Below are 18,355 nucleotides of genomic sequence, written 5' to 3'. Positions count from 1 at the left end.
TCTTGTGTCCTGCTCTTTCATGCTTATTCAGGGATGTGTGGATGAAGCTGTGAACACGCTGTCTGTGGAGAAGCAGCAGTTCCGTTACCTGTGACGGAAGTGTGGGGGAGTCTAAGGGTCTGAGTTATTGTTTAGACTTTGAATTTTCTAGTGGAATGACACTGACAATTCACAGGAAAGGTCTCATCACAGCTCCTATTCTATGAATTTGTTTCTTTGACTCAAGCTCTGTTTTCATTACTCTGCTTGCTCCGCCTTCTAGTGATCAGTATTGAATTAAAAAAAATATCTCACAGCAGTATGAATGTTTGGGAAGGCAACAGGCACCCCTGCTCTTACTCTGTATTTGCTTTTCTGACTTGCAATGGCACAGTGGCGTAGAAAGGCTCTGTGTCAGGATGGCCCTAGCAAGCAGGCCCAGGAAGCGCCCCCAGCCTGGCTGAGAGGCAAGGATCCATCCATATAACAAAACAGTTAACAGCTTGATTTTGGATTGTTAACTGACATGTGGTGCTCCCAAACTGCCCTTCCCAGCTGATGAAGATAAAGCAGGAAGCTGTGCAGCTCCCATCACCCACAGGACATGCATTCATCCATGGACACTGGGCTGAGATGTTCCCTCGGAGCAGCGTGTGGGAAAGGCTGCAGGACTGGGCCCCATAGCTCTGTGCAGCGTGGACTGGTTGCCCTATTTCCTGTCCTGTGATTTTTTTTTTTGTATTATATGTTAGCATCACCCACAGACAAAGGCACATTGGAGGTATCCAAATGATAGTGGCACTCACAATAGGGGCCACCTCATGCTACATCTCAAAAACATGGCAGCAATCACCAGAAGCAGAGAAACTGTGAGGCAGTTGTCTTGCTGATGTTTTGTTGATTTAATCAAAACCAGGATCAAGTCCTAAACACTCACAGGGAAAGATGATACATGTACCAAGCTGTAGCCTCTTTTCTTTCAAAGGTCAGTGTTTTAGACAGCTCTGGCTGATATTTGCCAAAATAAATTGGCCATTTGGGGTGCTCAGTGATACAAAGTCAACTTACCAATTTGAAGTGAATGTGAAAGGCAATACCTGCTTTTAGTAATTCTTGACAATTTTAAAGAAAATTAGTATTTTCCTGACCATTCTTTTTGGGACAAATATGGAGAAAGAAGATATCTAATCATAATTATTTTCACTAACCAGAACTACAGTGTTTCTTCTTGAGTTGATAAACTCTTTTTATACACTAAACAGCCCATGGGAGGCAGAAAGGGGAGGGAAAGCTTGGTGAAAAGATGGCTTCAATTTCTTGAATAACGGATTATTTAGTAAGTTGACTGTCCGATCAGGAAATAGTCCACTGGATATGATCAACATCGACATTGCTAGCTGGACAACTTACAAAGAAGCATTTTGAAATTAATTTGATGGTTATGAAAATGTCTTGGATCCTTTGCTGAAGGCTAAATAAACACAATTAAAATATTCTTAGTTTTCAATGTGCTTTGTTCAGTTCATTAAGTGTAACTAGAGCTTCCAGTTATCTGCATTTAGTTTTTCAAAAAATTGGAGGGTATTTTTAGAGCAATGTAAAGCTTATTGCTAATTACACCTGGGGGGAAATCTCATTAGATATTCATTTGCTTTCAGAGTTTAAAACAATTCTAATGAGCTGCATTAGTTGTGATAACACTGACTGACTTTCTCTTGTCTGCTCCCCCTGGCTTGTCTGAAACAAACAAAGCTTCTTTGGAGCCTGTAACTCAGCAAATGTGACCTTGGCTATCTTTGGGGTGGAGGGGGAGCGAAGCGTAGTCCAGAGGACAAGCAGAGAGTTTGCTGCAGTAAGGGCTTGGAGCTGGAAGTGGCAATGACCTTACAGCCAGGACAGCTGACCAGGGGAGGTGTGTTGTCCTGTCCCTGGCTGCGCCACTGGCTGCACCACTGGCTGCAGCACCAGCGCAGTGCTGGGCCATGCCAGGCGCCTTTCTGGTGTTACCTGCCACTTTTGCTGTACTGCTGTGTTAAGATCTCAGCAAGGCCGTAAGAGGCAGCCACGCAAGCACCTGTGAGAGGCCTCACCTACTTTCTTCGCATACAGAATGAACCTTCCCATAGGCCATGCCTGGCCAGGTGGCTGCGGCTGGGGCTGGGGAGCCTTTGGACTCAGAGAAATTCAGGAAAACCCAAAGGAGCAGCTGTTTCCTCTTGACATCGGTACTGCTTGCAGTAGTCTGCAGCGTAGAGCTTTGTCAGCCGGTATGTCTGTCTGGGACAATGCCATGAAGAGCTATCAGCTTAGTTCTCAGTCCTCTGCTCCACCAGCTGCCAGAATTGCTGTGTTTCCAGTATTTATTCAGGAGATTGGAAGGGTTTCTGGTGAGGGACTGTCACTGCCTTGGATGACCTAAAACCTGGACAATGAAACAGCTCAAGCTGAAGCAAAGAGCTGGCTTGCCTTGCCTAGTGTGAAGGACATTGAAGTAGGGCAGACAGAGCAGAATAATTTTTACTTCTCCCTGTACATCAGTACATTTTGGATGAACTGGGAAGCCTGTGAGAAATTCAGTCTTTGAACTGGACACAAATTATTTAGGGCTGATCTTTTCCTCCCTCCCCACTAAGCCCCAACAATTACTCAAACTCAAGAACTACTTCTGCCCAAAACAAGTTTTGATCTTGCTCCTTTCCATTTCACATAACACCTTTGTCCAGGGCAATGTGAATATACAGAGGATAAAAATTGCAGCCACTCCACACAATGTACTGTAACTAGCCCATGCAATCACTTGAATATGTTTAAGTCAGCTCTTTCTAATCATGCAAAACATAGTGGCCTGGGAAAATGCCTGTTTCTGTGGCTATGTAAGCAACATAGGATATTCATCTCCTCATCTGGCATGCAAGGAAGAAAGCTGCTTGTGCACACACATATCTCTATAAATGGCATAGCAGAAAGGTGACTGTGAACCGAGACACTCCTCTGGAGACCAAGGAGACTCAATGTGGATGTAAAGTGGCACATTGAGACAGGTTTACTGCTGCTTCTAGGCAGAGGCTATGAATTGAGCGGCAAGATAATGGTGTAGGAGTGATCACACACAGAGCAGGATATATGGGATTCCTTGGTAACTGGGGACATTTTGGCATTGGAACTGAGCAGGGTGAGAACAAGCTGGCAGAGCCTGCGTGTCAGCAGGAAGAAAAGGACCGGCTGGAAAGATGGAAGCTAATTTTGTTTTAACCTATTTGTTGTGGAGTAGAGATGAGGCAAGTAGAAACACCAGGCTTGGCTACTGGCAGAGAGAATACACCTGAGTCAGAGAGGAGCTGTCTGGACCAAAGTTGTAAGTAGAAAGGTGGAAACCAGACTTTATTCCTCAAAGGAAAAGAGAGCACAGGAAACGAAGCTTTCAGGGAGCTGGAGGGTGTGAAGTGGATGGTTGGTACCAAACCCCCTACTCTATGGCTCTCTTATTAAAGAGGTTAAAGGAACTGTGGGTCTAAATTGGAAAGGTTTTCACAGGCACTTCACAGAGCTGAAGTGTTTTGCAGGAGATTCCTCAAAGGTGGAAGGCGGACAGCCTCCCACCATTATTTAAGGAACGACCTAGATGTGCACCAGGGTCTTGCAGGGAAGTTCGTTTCTCTTCAGGTGAAGACAAGTCTTAGAAAATGTTTTAATAGATGAAAGGTGGCCTGTTGAGAAACGCACAGCTTGACCAAAGATAGCCAGTATGGTTTCCGGAAAGGACCTTTTCTGCCTCGCTAACTTTTGGAAATTTCTTTTTTTAGAACATACACTCCTGTCGGCATAGACAAGAGGCTAAGCAGCAGTCAGGAGAGGCTTGGATCTTCAGACAGTGTTTGACAGGGTCCCACGTCGGAGGTTAATGTCTAAAGGTGGGGAGTTGGAAAGGGGAAGAATTGGCTCACTGATTGAAAATTGGCCAGAGGACAGGAGCAGAGTGGGGAAAGGAGGCATAAATAGAAGCCTTTCAAGATGAAAGACAAGTTAATAAAGGAGCGTGTACTGTAGGAGACTGCACTGGCAGATCCTGGTCTTTCTGATAGTTACAGTGTATGAAAGACTTGGCTGAGGACATAGAAAGCAAGATTTCCTAGTTTGCAGATCACATCAGATTCGGGAGGAGTGGTGAATAATGAAGAATTCCAATACAGGCAAATTGGGGATCACTGCTAGGCTTTGATATGATGGCAAACACAGACCCAGACAGACAGAGCAATACATTTTACGGCAACGTATTTGGTTACTGGTATCTTAACTTCTTTTTAAACAGTCTGGGATGGTCATTGGTTTTAATACATCCCAGTAGGCTCTATTTCTTGCTGAGCTGCTGGAAGAGCCTCACAGAGAGTACGCTTATGTACATCGTAAATTTTATTTTCTCTTTTGGTTGGGGGTAGAACAACTGGACATGTTTCAAAGGGAAAAAGTATCTGAATGAAAAAGGGCAGAAAGTAGGAATGAATGAACTGGTTTAGAAGGGATATGCAGAGAGCTGTTCCTTTCAGATCCAGGCCAAAGTTCAGAATAGCTCAACTGACTTGGAGAACAAACCACATTCACCAAACCCACATATGTAGTAAAACCCATCTGCCTCAAAATTGAAGCAGCAGCTTTTCAGTATGTCCTGTCCTGGCAGTGGTGAACACCACTGGCCAAGATGAAGCCTTTTAAGAGTCAGATGATTGTTTCTCAGTCACACTGCACAGCTGGGAAGGTAATTCACATGGCTATACATAACCTAAGGGAGCCTGGTTGACTGTGAGGGAGCCGATCTGTCATCTGGTCTATCATAGCTCTCTTGACTTCAAAGGATTGATGACATTTTCCATTGTCTCAGGATGAATACCATGGTGGTAGAAGGAAGAGATATCTGCTAGTGCTTAAGTAAAATTTCTTTTCAGGTCAGCTTCAGGTGTTTGGAATGAATTGTCAAAAGAAGGGGAGTCTTGGAAACAAAGTAGTGCGATGAAAGGCAGCTGTGTTCAGATGGGCTGAGTATCACTTCAGTGCTTCTGCCAAGTCAACGGAAAGCATGATTCCCAAGCCTGAGCTGGGTCCTGTTTGGAGATCTGCTGACATCAACTAGATAAAAGCACTTAGCTTGTGCAATGAGATGGAGTTTAACTGTCTGAATATGGCACAGAGGCTCTCCTTGAGATGCTTCTGAGCTTCTCCCAAAATGTCTGTTTTGAAAGTTAATCCTCTGAGTGTTTTACATCAATAGTGAAATGTCCTCACTGGGGATTTTCCCTAGACCTACTCCTCAGTGATTTATTTCTTGTCCTCCAACTAGGCTTGTGTAAATTCCTTAGGTTATTTTTTGGGGACTAATTACTGTGCAGTAGAAATTATATTATACAACTGGTAATGAGCAAAATCTCAGATACACTCATACACCAACCAAACCTGGCAAATTGTAATTAGTTCAGTATTTGATATTTTCTTATTCTGCATTCCATTTTTTTTTCCTGAGGAAAAAAAAAAAAAGCCCTACATAATGAGCTCTTTGAACCTAAATCAAACAACATTTTCAGTGGGGATAGGTAATGAAATGTTAGTCAAACCCACTGCAATGGGCAGATCAATCACTGCCTTGTAAGATCTTTAAAGGAACTCTGAGATAATGGTGGCAGAATGGCTCTCACAGCAAATCTTCCAGGCCAAGCCTTTGTGGTTTGCACAGGTATGTAGTGGAGAGCTCATTCTTTCAATCCCAGCACACTCAGAAAAATGAGTTGCCACTGTGCTGAAAGCAATGGGATTGAGACAAGAAAAGCTGCTTTCACTTTTGGATCAAGCCAGCAAATTTTCTGTGCCAAGAGGGAACCTGGAATGAGTATTAAGTCTTGCAAGAATGCTGAGGGAACTGAATATGTGTGCCTGGACTCATGGCAACAAGAAGGGAGCATATAAAGCAAACAGTTGTGAGCTACTGAGCTCAGTTGTTCACCAGGGAGATGAACGGCTTGCTGGAGCTCTAGTTTCCATATTAGCATCATACAACAGCCTCATCTATTAGTATAGTGTACTCTCACATCTGAGATGCTGCTGCAGCAGTGAATCACCTCCCAAGACACTAACTTTTTAGTTTCTCAGCAATAAGGCTTTTTGGAAAACAAAATATTGTTCCCCCAAGAAATTCTGATATTTCAGAATTTGGAGTATTTTTGTCCTAAATTATGATAAAAACCAAAATGTTGAAACGCTACATTGGACAAAACATCTGAAATATTTCAGTTGGGAAAAAACCTGCAAAACAGCATTATCAAAACATTACCTTTCTCTAATACTGAGGCATTTCTGTGCAATAATTTTGAAGTGTCAGAGATGATATATAACAATAAAGTATATAGCGATATAGACTTCAGAATGTAGGAACAAATTGTTCAGAAATATTCCTATTTCAAGCTTTGTTGAACTGCCCATGTTCCCAGGGAGCACTTCTGTTCTTGATGAAACAGCATTTTCTGATTTTTGACATTCGGTCAAAAGCATTCTGAGCATCTCTGCTCAGCGAGAGTGGCTGCAGTGAGGATGGGCACAGCTCTTGTCACCCAATTTATTTAATGTTTGTTTTTGCTTCAACTGTAACCCTGGAAGTCTCTTACACTTGCTCTACCTTTAACATTATCTCTCTCTGTATTATTACTGCATGATTTGGAAATTAAATCCAGGCTGTGATCTTCTGTCATGCGTGTTGGAGGACTTGCTTTCAGATTAGACAATAGCACTCACGGGATCGATAGCTATTTCAGCCAGTGCACTGATTCCTTTTACTGGCAGGCACTTCTCACCTGTCAGTGTGCTACTTCATCTCCTCTAGGTCCACCAGGACACTTATCTGTCTATCGATCTATCTATCTTTTTTGAAAACCTGTTCTGTTGAAGTCCTGAGAGAGAAATCTGATGATGCATCATTGTTTGCTTGACCATCAACAGATTTAGCCAGTCAATCCTCATCCTGGGAACATATCTGCCACAACAAACTCCTCAACCTGCAGGTAATGGTGATAGAGATTTCACATCACCCAAAGCGGCAGGTGCAGAGCAAGGCCTGTGTGTTGTGTTCTTTTCAGAATCTTTCTATCAAACTCTTTCACTCACAAAGAAGCATGACAGCACAGTTCTGATAGGATTTGCATGGGAAAAGCTACAATGAATCTGTCACATACAAGCGGCAGGGGAATCATCCTGACAGATGTGCAAACTCTTAGAAATGCCCCAAAAGGTCCCTGGGAGGGCCCCTGGCACAGGGAGGGGAGGTGCTCCAGGCAGCTGCCAGCGCTGGCTCCACACATCCTCTCACAGGACCGCAGAGCACTCGGGCATGTTGAGCACACGACTTGGGTAGCACCATTCATCACCTGTTACCTGCCTGATGAGCCTGTGCTTTGAATTACTTGAAATACATGAATGTGCTGTTAGTAATTTGCCCTTACTGAGCATCTCCCTAGGGTTCAGGTCATTGCTGCTGAAGGTGCCTGTTCCCTGAGCACAAAATGAGGAGCAGCACCCCAAAGCACCCTCTGAGGAGGTGTAATACCTCTGCTCTACCTCCTTTCTTGGCCAGGGATCCTGGTGCAGGTTCATCCTTGAGCTGGGTAGCTTCACCCTTTGTATTTTATTGCCTGGTATACATTTTGCAATTAGTGCTTGCCAAGGCAAGAGTCCAAGTTGCCTGGCCTCTGCAACAGGCCTTCCCTGACATTCAGACAGCCTCTGGGCCTTTACTATCTTTCTAAACACTTTCCTTCTCTCCTGTAGAGCTGCCTTATTACAGCAATAAAAATAACAAGGTCCCTGCAGACCTCTTTATAAAGAACAATTTAGAGCCAGGAGTAAGCGTAAGGATTGGGATGAAAATAGGCTATCACAGTGCTAATGTGATATACAGGTACGATTCGTGTATTATATTGGTGCAGGAAAGTTGTGTGTCTTGGGAAAGCAGGGACTCGGTGTGGGACTAGTCTAGGTGACTGTAGACAGGCAGAAATAGTGGGTTTGATACCCACTGTGAGGGAAGAGTCTGTGACAGCCTAGGGTCACTGTGACAGATTTGAAATGGTCTATTAATTTAGTGAATGCAAAGACCAAATATCACAGAAATCTATCCAAGGACAATACTAATGTTCAGATATGTTAGACTGGAACAATTAATACAAAATTACAGCCCAGATCCCATAATATCCACTCACTTCTGCGGGCATTTTCAAGTCCTTCTCACGGCCTCCATCAGTAGCAGCTGGGCTGGAGGGAGACATATGAAACAAAAGCAAAAAGGTAAAACCACTCCAGATCCCATCTCCTACCTCAAATATATTGCTCTGTGTCTGCCCTTCTGATCTGTGGCACTTCAGGTATCTGAAGAGACTACAGGCACAAAGCAATGTAAATTAGTTACTGAGCTTGCCCAGGAGTAAGAAGAGGGTTAAATGGCTTGCAAGAGTGGTAAGAAAAGGTAATTGAAGCTTTTGTTGGTAGTATGGGGAAAGAGGAGAATGGAGTAGTGTCCCCCATGGAAGTATTTGTGAACTGAGAACCTGCTGCTGGTGGAGCTGCTATTTTCTTCCAAAGGCCAAGGATCCCAACTGGAACATGCAGCAAAAGAATCTCAGCTGCAACAGGGGCAAGGCCAGCCACACCACAGAGGCAAAAGGCAAGAAACTTCAGAAAAGAAAAGGAATTTTTTCCCGTCTCCTGCTTCAGTTCAAATGGAGGGTAAATAGGAAGCAGGCTAGGAATCCTAAGGAGGTTTTCAGGCATGTACGTTGCATGCAGTTCTGTCAGGAGGGGAGCATTTTGAAGGATGGCTTGCATTACTGGCACGTGCATAATGTTAATGTATTATCTTCATTTTTTTTTTCAAAAACAAATTATGCATTGGGAGACATATGAAAGCACAGCAGCTCCTGACATCAGTGAAGTGGAGCAGATAGAATTATAAAGGCATATTAATAAAAGGTTGAGGTATTAATCACAGCCACATGTTTTTCCCCTCCTGCTCTACACTCCATTTTTTTTTTCTTTTTCTTTTTTGTTTTACCAGAGGAAGTGAGGTGTACCTCTGGTTACACAGACATTTTGAGTACCTGCTGCACTGCCGTTTTATTTCTGACCCTTTCTTCCAGGGTGGTTCCCTTCTAATATCTCTCAATCTGAAAGGTTCATGCTCTGCCTGCTAGCTGGAGGAGTAAGTGCACCAGGCATGGGAGCCCTGACAAGGGGGCTCTTCTACTGACTTCCACTGAGGTGTGCTAGATTCCAGTATTTGCTCTGTGCAACTCAGGAGAGCAATAGCTCTGCTGTTGCAGGATCGTTAGCTGCCCAGCGGTGTTATTTCCTGTGTGACATCTGCCCTGCTGGTAGTTTTAAATAGAGCAAGATGAAGATCCTAGAAAACCCAGAATGTCTTTACTTGGAAACCTCATTAAATAGAAATGAAATTGCTTTTGCTCTAACCACACTTTGTGATAGCTGTAGCGGGTTGGACTGTTCGCTTCCTGTAGCTATACCACTACCAGGAGCTTGGCTTAGCTAAAACATTTGTAATGCTGCATCTCTATTTGTGAGACTGCACCAAGAACCATTCCCATTTGTCCCATATCTTCTGTATCCAGGTGATTCAAAGCAACTTCTAGGGTTGCAGCTACATGAACGTAGGAGAGGGGTGAATGCATGTTGCTTTAATTTTTGAAGTGTAATGAGAAATCACAATCCAAACTAAGGAATTAAAAGATGAAGCTGCACTTTTCAAGCAGGGCTGTGACTTCTAGTGATTACAGCAGTAACTCTTTCCCCAGCTCAACAACAACCAGGGTCTCAAACAAACCCTGAAGATATTGCAGAACTTTATATTAAAAAGATTGATGTGAAAAAGATTCTTTATCCCTCACTACAGTTGAGGGAGAAAAATAGGATTACACAGAGGAGGTGCAGTTTACCATTGTCTGGTAGGATTCACAGAGCCACTCTGCCACTCACTTGCTGAACATCTGGCCTGGAGGCTGTTGCAGGAATGGGGTAGGGAGCAGGAGGGAAGTGAAATGGGACAGCAGGATAAGGATATGTCTGAAGACCTTGAGCTCTTGGTGTTCGTAATGGTGAAAAAGCAGACGGAATGCTAACCTGTTTCATGGCTTTTTTGATGTCTAACTTAGCTATCATTTCTGATAACAATTTTGTAGATAGCTATTTTAGAACAGAAGGTATGTTTTTTGTACTGTCCTGCTTGTGCTCTGACTGGAAGGTTTCTGGAGACACCTCCAGCTCAATAGCAAGAGGGCTTGCTTGGACTATCCTGTCCAAAAAAGCAGGGGCCCTCGCCTCACCCAGTGACCCCCAGCACCAGCCTCAGAAGTTACAGCTGAGTTAGAGCCCTTCTTTCAGCAGCAGACTTGTGCGTCTCAAAGACCTCTCGCTTAGAAGTGCCCCAAAAGGCTGAACTTCAACTGGATGGTCCGAGGGACATTTTAGTTGAAGTCCTTGGCTGTGTATGCAGGAGGAACCGCTCCACCGGCACTGAGCTCAGCTGGGGCAACAGGCTCTGCCCCGCCAACTGCACCTCAGCCGTATCAGCACACGGCACAGGGAAAGAAGGGTGGTCAGAGCTGTCCACAGTCTGTGTTCTCCCAGTCCCATTCACTGGGCAGGTACCTGGTCAGCTGAGCACAGGGGAAAGAGAGTCCTGATTTCATTTGGCTCTGTAGTACTCCATTTCATCCTCTTGTTTTCATCTTGGCTCATTCCTTGGCTCCCCTAAGACGTAACTTGGCAGAAGCACAATGCCCAGTGCACACACTTGGCGGCCCAGCTCTTGCTGCACGGCTTGAGTGTTGCTAAATGAATGATGCAACTGACTTCTGAATCCAGGCCTCTCTTGCATATTAAGTTACCGCTGCCTCCTCAATATGTTTTTCTGTACTACAGGCAAGTCCCTGTAGTCTTTCCTTCTGCTTCAGGGAGGATTATCTGCCCCATATAAAAAGCCCACCAGAGCTGTCCAACATTTGGGCTGGTCCCAAAGAAACTTAAGGACCTGCAGGGAACTGTTTCAAAAATATAAAACAATGTCTTTCTATGCTACCCTCCCCAAACCTTTCTTCTGCTGACCAGCTGACACATATTAATGGCAGTCATTGTACAACCCCCCCACCTTTCCGATTCCTCCCCAACCCAACATGTAACATGCTAGGCTGCGTCCAGCAACACCTCATTTTTCGATTGCTCTGGGCAACTGTCGAGCTTTGCTCCATGCCTGCCCTGGGAAGAGGGGAGGACGGCTGTGAGCCCTGCTGGCAGTCTCCTCCTTGAGTTGTACGAGGCTTGCGAGCACGAGATTGCTATAATATTGAGCAAGGTTTTCCAACACATGCTTTTCTCTGGCAAATCGCCACCCACAGTGCAGTGTGCCAACATAACACTTTGACTTAAAGAGGGAAAACTGCCAGATAAATGTTTTAGTTGCAGGCCTGTTTCATTGTTGAATTCTAAAATCTTGGCGAAAGCCTTTGCCAGTGGATGGGGAAGAAGCCTTGCTGTTGACGCTGGTGAATAGGGACTAAGGCAAATGTGTTCAGGAATGACATTTGGTGGACATCACCCGCCAGCTAACTATGCTACATTCCCTTTCTGCACCAAAGGCGTGAGCAGATCAACAACAGTGGAGTGCGGGACCTTTTAATTGTCTAGTGGTCAACAAGCAATAGGATTTCTTGTGATTTTGAGGAATATATTGGTGATTTGGGGGCACTCTGAGACTGCAGCTTGCTTGCTTTTTGAGATGCTGGCCTTTCATGGTTAGGAGGATAAGCCCCTGGCACCAAGCAACATTTCAGTAGGGCAGAACAGTACTAGACTAAAGGAAAATTTACGTATCATTTGAGTCCCTGGCTAAGGGTGGAACACAGCTCTGCTCTCTGCCACACCTAGACTTCATCCTTTGGGGTATTGCCATTTCTGTGCTGTTAGCCATATGCAACCTCTCCAGCTACCCTGAACACAGAGTGAAAATTGTCTGTGTGCATAATCCAGGCATAATGTCATCCAGCAGATCCTTTCAAAACAACAGGGATTAACACTCCTTTGCTTCCCTCTGCCTGGATCTACAAGCACAGAGGTGTCAGAAGGACATTCTGTGCTCTTCTGTCCCAGACCCAGAAAACCAGAGGTTTAGCAAAATGTCGAAGAATTAGGTTATAGGAAGGAAAAGGCTGAACTTCTCTGTCAAAGCACCACTTAAAATAGAAAAAAACAAGACTACCATAATTGTTCATTTTCTAAAGAAGCCCTTGTTTGCATGGCCTATATCTTCCAGGGTAGCCACCTACACAGCTTTTCTCCATCAGGGATCATTTATTTTGTTCTCAGATCATTGTCTACACTAATTGTCTTAAACAAGACTAACTTCCTTTCTCTTTATTCCCTAGTGGTCTTGATAGGTTTTAATTACCTTTAGGTGGTTCCCCGTATAATTGCACATCAAGTTCATTAATGATCACAATATGTTCACCTAATAGGTTTCCATTAAAATCCAATGGGTTCCCATCAAAATGAGTTATGGGAACTGACAGAAAACTCACTAAAATCCCAGTACCTTTAGTTACAGTGAATTAAACCTTGTGTCTATTAAGAAAGATTAAAAACAAATGCCAAGATGAAAAAAATCATCTCACAAATCAATAAATTTATATCTAGAGTTCTACAGAAACTAGCAAAAGGACCTTACTTCTTTGAGCCGAGTTAAAAAATAAAGTTTTGCCACCTTGACCTGATGGAGCATATCATGAAAGTTTATCAGCTAAATCAGCAGAAAATAAAAAGCTAACTTCATTCCAGTGCATTGAAGTTTTGGAGGAACAGAGAAGTCTGAATCTCTTGCTCGTCCCACTTCTGTTTGTGTCACAGCATCCTAAGGTTGAAGAGGGTATTAAACCCAGTAGGTTTAATAGCAGCAGTATCTGCTGTTCTGCTCCTCATATTCCCTACTCCCTGCAGTCTGGGTGTAAAAGGAATCTACTCAGAACTTCTCAGGTGCAAACCACAGTACCAGACTCTGACCTACCCCATCACTTTGTTTTATGACAGGACACAAAAAAGCGCAGCTCAGGCAGCTCTCCTGAATCTTACACTCCCTCTTAATTATCCTGGCAAATAATCTTTTACTTGCTTCCAAAATGGGCAGCACTCAGTCTTCCTTTCTCAGGTCTTTCCTCCAGATTCTTTCCTGAAGTTCGACTTTGTCCTGGGGCACCTGATATCTAGGGATCCTGTACCCCTGGCTGCAGGTTTGGAACCACATGCCTTTTCCATGTGCCTCACTTCATAGCTTGTTATATGACATGCACATGTGTTTTATGGCAGCTATGAATTGTTCAGTACAAATCCACACAGTATGTTTGCTGAAGAGCAAAGGAAAGATCATAGGGCTGGGTTTTCAGGGGGTCATGCCGGGAGCCTGCTGCGGGTGCTGGGGGTGCTGAATGAGCACATGTGGCAGCAGGTGTGAGAGAATGAAGGGCAAGGCCAATATGGATGGATGGAAAGTTCCTGGCTTTTCCTTTATCTCTGCACCTTCCACTACAAGCAGATCCTCCCTCTCTCTTTTGCTCCATCCCCTCTCACTTTCCCACCTTTCACTCCTGACTGCAGTAACCTCCTGAGGTCCTGCAGCAAACTGGGGAGCTATTTTGTCACCCTGCTTTCTTGACCCTTGCTCTCTTCTGTGACTGGCAGCCCAGGTGCTGGCCAGGGATGGTTGGAAAGGAGAGGTCATTCTTGCATTTTCAGTGCTAAGATAAGCCCAAGTAAGAACTTCTCGAGGCTTTGAGGTGATGTCAGCCCTGGTGCTGTTTGTACCCTCTCATTCCATCTGGATCTTGTAGGCTAAGAGCATCTTTGAGCTGACAAAGTGCCCAGGACAAATCTTCTCATTTGTACCTGAGCTGCCCATGCAGTGTTGAGCCCCATTGAGTGGTTCTGCTGCTACGTACTGGTTTCTGCTACAACAAGCAGGACTTCAGTGAAAAAATCAAACTGCTCTAAATTCCAGTAAGCAAATCTGTGACTCTTCATGGCAACTCCACATTATTCCCAGGTTGTTTGCTATTTTCTCTGTTCTTCCTTCCCTGCTGCCTTCATTATCACGCTGAATATCACCAGGGCAGCATGACAAGAATCTAGAGAGACACATTATTAGGACAGGCTTGTTCATACCTCTGAACTGTAGCATTTGTTAACATTTCTGAGCTTGAAAGGGTGGGGGAGGATGGCAAAATCTGCTTTTCCAAATTAGAAAGATGTATTTTAACGGTGTGTCTGGGTGAGATACGTATTTCACAGTTGCTAATAGTGACCATTCAGGGACCTCTCTATTGCTCTGCCACACAGCAAGCTCCTTGGAGTGGCACAGTCTCAGCAGGGGGTTGTCCAGGTCCTGCCCCTCCAGGCACAATGAGCACGGGATCTAGAGTGTTATCCTTGCCTACTCTTTGCTTGTAGGTCCCATTACAGGTGCTTAAGCAGCTCTGACCCTGTACAGTGTAGTTATAGTGCATTATAAACTCTCTATATAAGAGGCAGTACGATGACTTGCAGGCAGCATTTCAGCAGCAGTAAGCAATGGGCTGCTTAAAAGATGGGGGAAACAGTATGCAGCAGCCCCTGCTCCACGCCTGCAGCTGAGCCACGTTTGCAGACCATTGGCAGGATGGTAACAGGAGTGCCTGGAACTTCAGGCAGGGGTGTTCAGGGCTGGGATGTGGACACTTTAATGTGACCTTATGTGTGCTGCCAAAGGCCAGGTTTTCCGATGAGTGCAGCTTCCATTTTGTTGCGACAGGTGTTGTCTGCCTTTTAATGTTAGTTTGCAAAAAGGCTGCCCATGAATGCAGAGAGCAGTACCTGTTCTGTGTGTGGATGGGTTCAGTCTAGGATCAGACTGTCCTGGAGTAAGATTGTCTGCTTGCCTTGTGTGAAACAGGGCTTAGCATAGGAAATCAGGACATTACTTTTCCTCTTTTAATCCCCTTGTGTGTCTAAGTTAAGAGCACAGAACTGCAGGACACAGACCTTTACTTTCCTGTTTCAGCCAAGTGCCAGGCAACCTTTCAGTGGTTCCCAATAACTTCAGCAGGAGACAGAAAGTGAAGGGAACTGGCTTCCTGCCACGGCAAAGGTTTTTTGCCTGTTTCAGGCAGCTTCCTAAAGTTCCCTTAGTGCCAAGAGGGGAACCAGAGGAAGTTCCTACAGACAGAAATGTGGTAGTACCTTTTCCTGTTATGAAAACCCACCAAAGCAACAAATCTTGGGGGTTTCATTTGTTTATCTCAAAATGAACTAAGAAACTTAAAAGTTTTTCTCACAGGTAATTAATTTATGATTTTTCTCTGCAGTTGCTGGAGGTAATTTAGCATTTTAATTAGCTTTAAGCTACAAACACATGACTGACCTGAGAAAGAAACAAAAAATTGTTTTCTGGCACTTAGAAGTAAATAAAATAGTCCTCCTCTTGCCACCAACTTTTATTTAGCACTGCTAAAAGTTATTAGAATGTCAGCCTTGGAGACTTATTCTTCCTCCTAGACAGGAGACCATATCTGTTCATAAGGAAGAGAATGCTGCTGCTGGAAGTGCACCAGGTGTCTATTCAGCTCTGGCCTTACCTGGCTGAACCACATGTAAATAAGCATCTGTAAGAGAAGGCAGTGAGTGGAGGACATTGAAGGTAGCCTGAGGTTTGCGGAGAGCTGTCTTCTCCCCTTCTTGCTTCTTCTTTCCCTGTGCTCTTCCCTCGCTCTCTGGCTGCAGATGTTTCAAAGCCATCCTGATTGCACTGGTCTCCAGTTGGTCACATTTTTGTTGACTGGCTTTTTTTTTTTTTTTTCTTTCCAGGAACACATGTGCTTTGCTTTCTCTCCAACTCTGTCAGTTTTTATTAACGCAAACAAAATTTAGGGAAGCAAATACCCCTTTGAAAATACTTTCAGTAATTTGATATGATACTGTCTGAGAAATGCTGAAACCATTCCAGGGCTCCAAGAGTGCAGACTGTGGTGGTGTCAAGGAGAGTTTTACAGCACATGCAGCTGGGTCCACAGCTCCTGTTACAGTCTGTCAAGGCTGGTCTGTTCGGCCCCACTCTGCTCGTTACCACTGACAGACCGTTCGGGTGGTTGAACAGGAATATGAAGTGAACTGACTCGTGGTGTGTTGCAGGGTATGGGACAAGGCGTGCACATCACGCAATTGCTTGCCCAGCCTGGCTTCCTGATACTCCCTATCCCATTCAAGCAATCCCGTCTCAACTTGCATGCAATATTTCATACATTTGAAGCACTAATATGGGCCGGGCAGTGGCTACCCGTGTAAACAAACCCGCAGTGTCCTTGGCAAAGGTGGGATCAGAGTGCCAATGCAAGTCTGTGTGGTCCAGCTGCCTTCCGTGGAATATAGCTAATTTACATCAGCTGAGAGTACTGGAGTACCTGGGAAGACAGTGGGTTTGACTTCAGTACTGAGGAATGGGGACATGGAGAGCTGGACTTGCAGAGCTTGTGGTTTCAGGGAACATGAAGCACCTCCTGACCGCAATAGGAGTTGTGAGTGCTCAGCACTTCTGAAAACTGGGCCTGCTATCAGGCTTAACATACACAGTACGGTGTCCCGCTCTGTGGGAAACTGCACTCAGCTTTGGCTGAAGAGACCCAAAAGATTTAACATTAGGAAGAAAATTGCATTGCCAAGAGAGACCACTTTGCACACAGGAAAAACTATGTAGGAGTGAAAGCAGCATGTAGAATGGCTGTTAGACTCAAGCAGAGGCCAAGGGATGGATGACTCCTTTATACTTGTATCAGTGAGGCTTCAACTACTACCTGTATTAGCTTAACAGGCCCTGCCTAAGACCTTGAGCCCTGGGCAACTTCCCTGCTCGCTTGCTTCCAAAGCCAGCAGTAGGAAATCACAAAAGCTATTTCAGATACTTTGAGACACGTTAGAAGTAACCATGATTACTTCAGTGGGTGAAATGAACTGAAAAATGGACTGGAAGGATTAAGACAGCCAAGGATTTTGTTTTTAAAAAATGGTGCTTCTGGAAGAGGGAACAGGCAGTAGACCAAGCTGTGCTGCAGTGCCTGACTGCTTCTGACATAACACAAGAAGAAATGGACCTGTATGACATGTATGTAGAGCCCCAGCTCTGCGCCATTTTGTATGAAGAAGCTCAGGTGTTGCCCAAGATCAGATATTAGATTTTGTTTGACACCTGTGACTGCCAGACCAGAGAGGAAAGATTAAGTTTTCATATTAACAGTTCTTGGCAAGCTCCAGATTTTTCAGCTTTTCATAGTTTGCAGAGGCGCCAAGAACAGAGGCAAACAAAAGGTGAAAAATGTTTCATTCATCCTGTAAACAGTGAGTTCAGGGACACCCATTATTAACAGAGTCAAGTGCAGAAACTCTGGATCCAACCCTGGGCAGGAATGTTCTCTTCTGAGACTTGTCTTCTTTGGATCTTTGAAAAGGAGATGAATGCTTTCTGCATTTGAAAGCAGCAAGGGGGATGGAGCAAATGCAAGGACAATTTAGTGAAACTCTTCTTTCTTGTCAAATTGAGCATAAGATGTTAAGTTTGTACATACCATAACTGAAAGGCGCTTGCTCTCCAGAAAACAGTTCATAAATTTCCTTGTGCTCCCCACCCTGTATATAATATCCACAGTAGATAACCCCTTTTTCAATGCTAAAGGAGACATATGCGAAAGAAAAACTTTAAAGAATCGTTGCCTGAGATTCTTTAGAATTTTTCAGAACCTGCCACATCGTTCTTAACCTTTCACCATTTGTAATGCACTAGGGCAATCTCCACTACTGTGACAAGTCTTGCAGAGAGACCGTGTACGGCAAAGCAGGAATCCGAAGATTAACAAAAAAAGAGAGTCTTTTTCATACAAATTGTGCTTTCAATTCAGCAAAATTATTGTCTGGGTCAAAAACTTAACAGGGCAAAAAATATATTTGGGATCTCTGGATTGTCTCATTACTCACACGTAATAATGAGTTTATAAACACCACATCACATCATTCTGGGCTGGATAGCTAAACCTTGCTGCTTCAGAGCACAAATTGCTGTCCTGCTGCGGGGGGCGGGGGTGGGGGTGGGGAGCAGAGAGGAACTTGCACTGCGGGCAGTGCATTTTGCACTTTTCTCTCTAACAGCTGCTGCTGGCAAGTGTGGGAGGCAGGACCCTGGGGCAGACAGACCACTCAGCTCATCAGTTAACAGCAGTCCCTGTGCTCCTGGACCCGTTCCTGGGAGGCTGATATTTTATCTTTTGTG

At 44.5% G+C, this 18,355-nt stretch overlaps 1 long non-coding RNA gene across 1 annotated transcript in view; it reads left to right on the top strand.

Moving 5' to 3' along the window:
• LOC308069325 overlaps nucleotides 1-18,355 on the top strand; it is a 66,870-nt gene that overhangs the window by 40,012 nt on the left and 8,503 nt on the right. The window contains exon 1 of the long non-coding RNA XR_013930342.1: nucleotides 1-18,355. This exon is cut by the window's left edge and continues 40,012 nt beyond it. This is a non-coding gene — a long non-coding RNA (uncharacterized lncRNA).

This window comes from Falco punctatus (assembly GCF_963210335.1).
Source record: "Falco punctatus genome assembly, chromosome: 9".
NCBI lineage: Eukaryota > Metazoa > Chordata > Aves > Falconiformes > Falconidae > Falco > Falco punctatus.
This window is presented reverse-complemented; position numbering and strand designations above follow the sequence as displayed.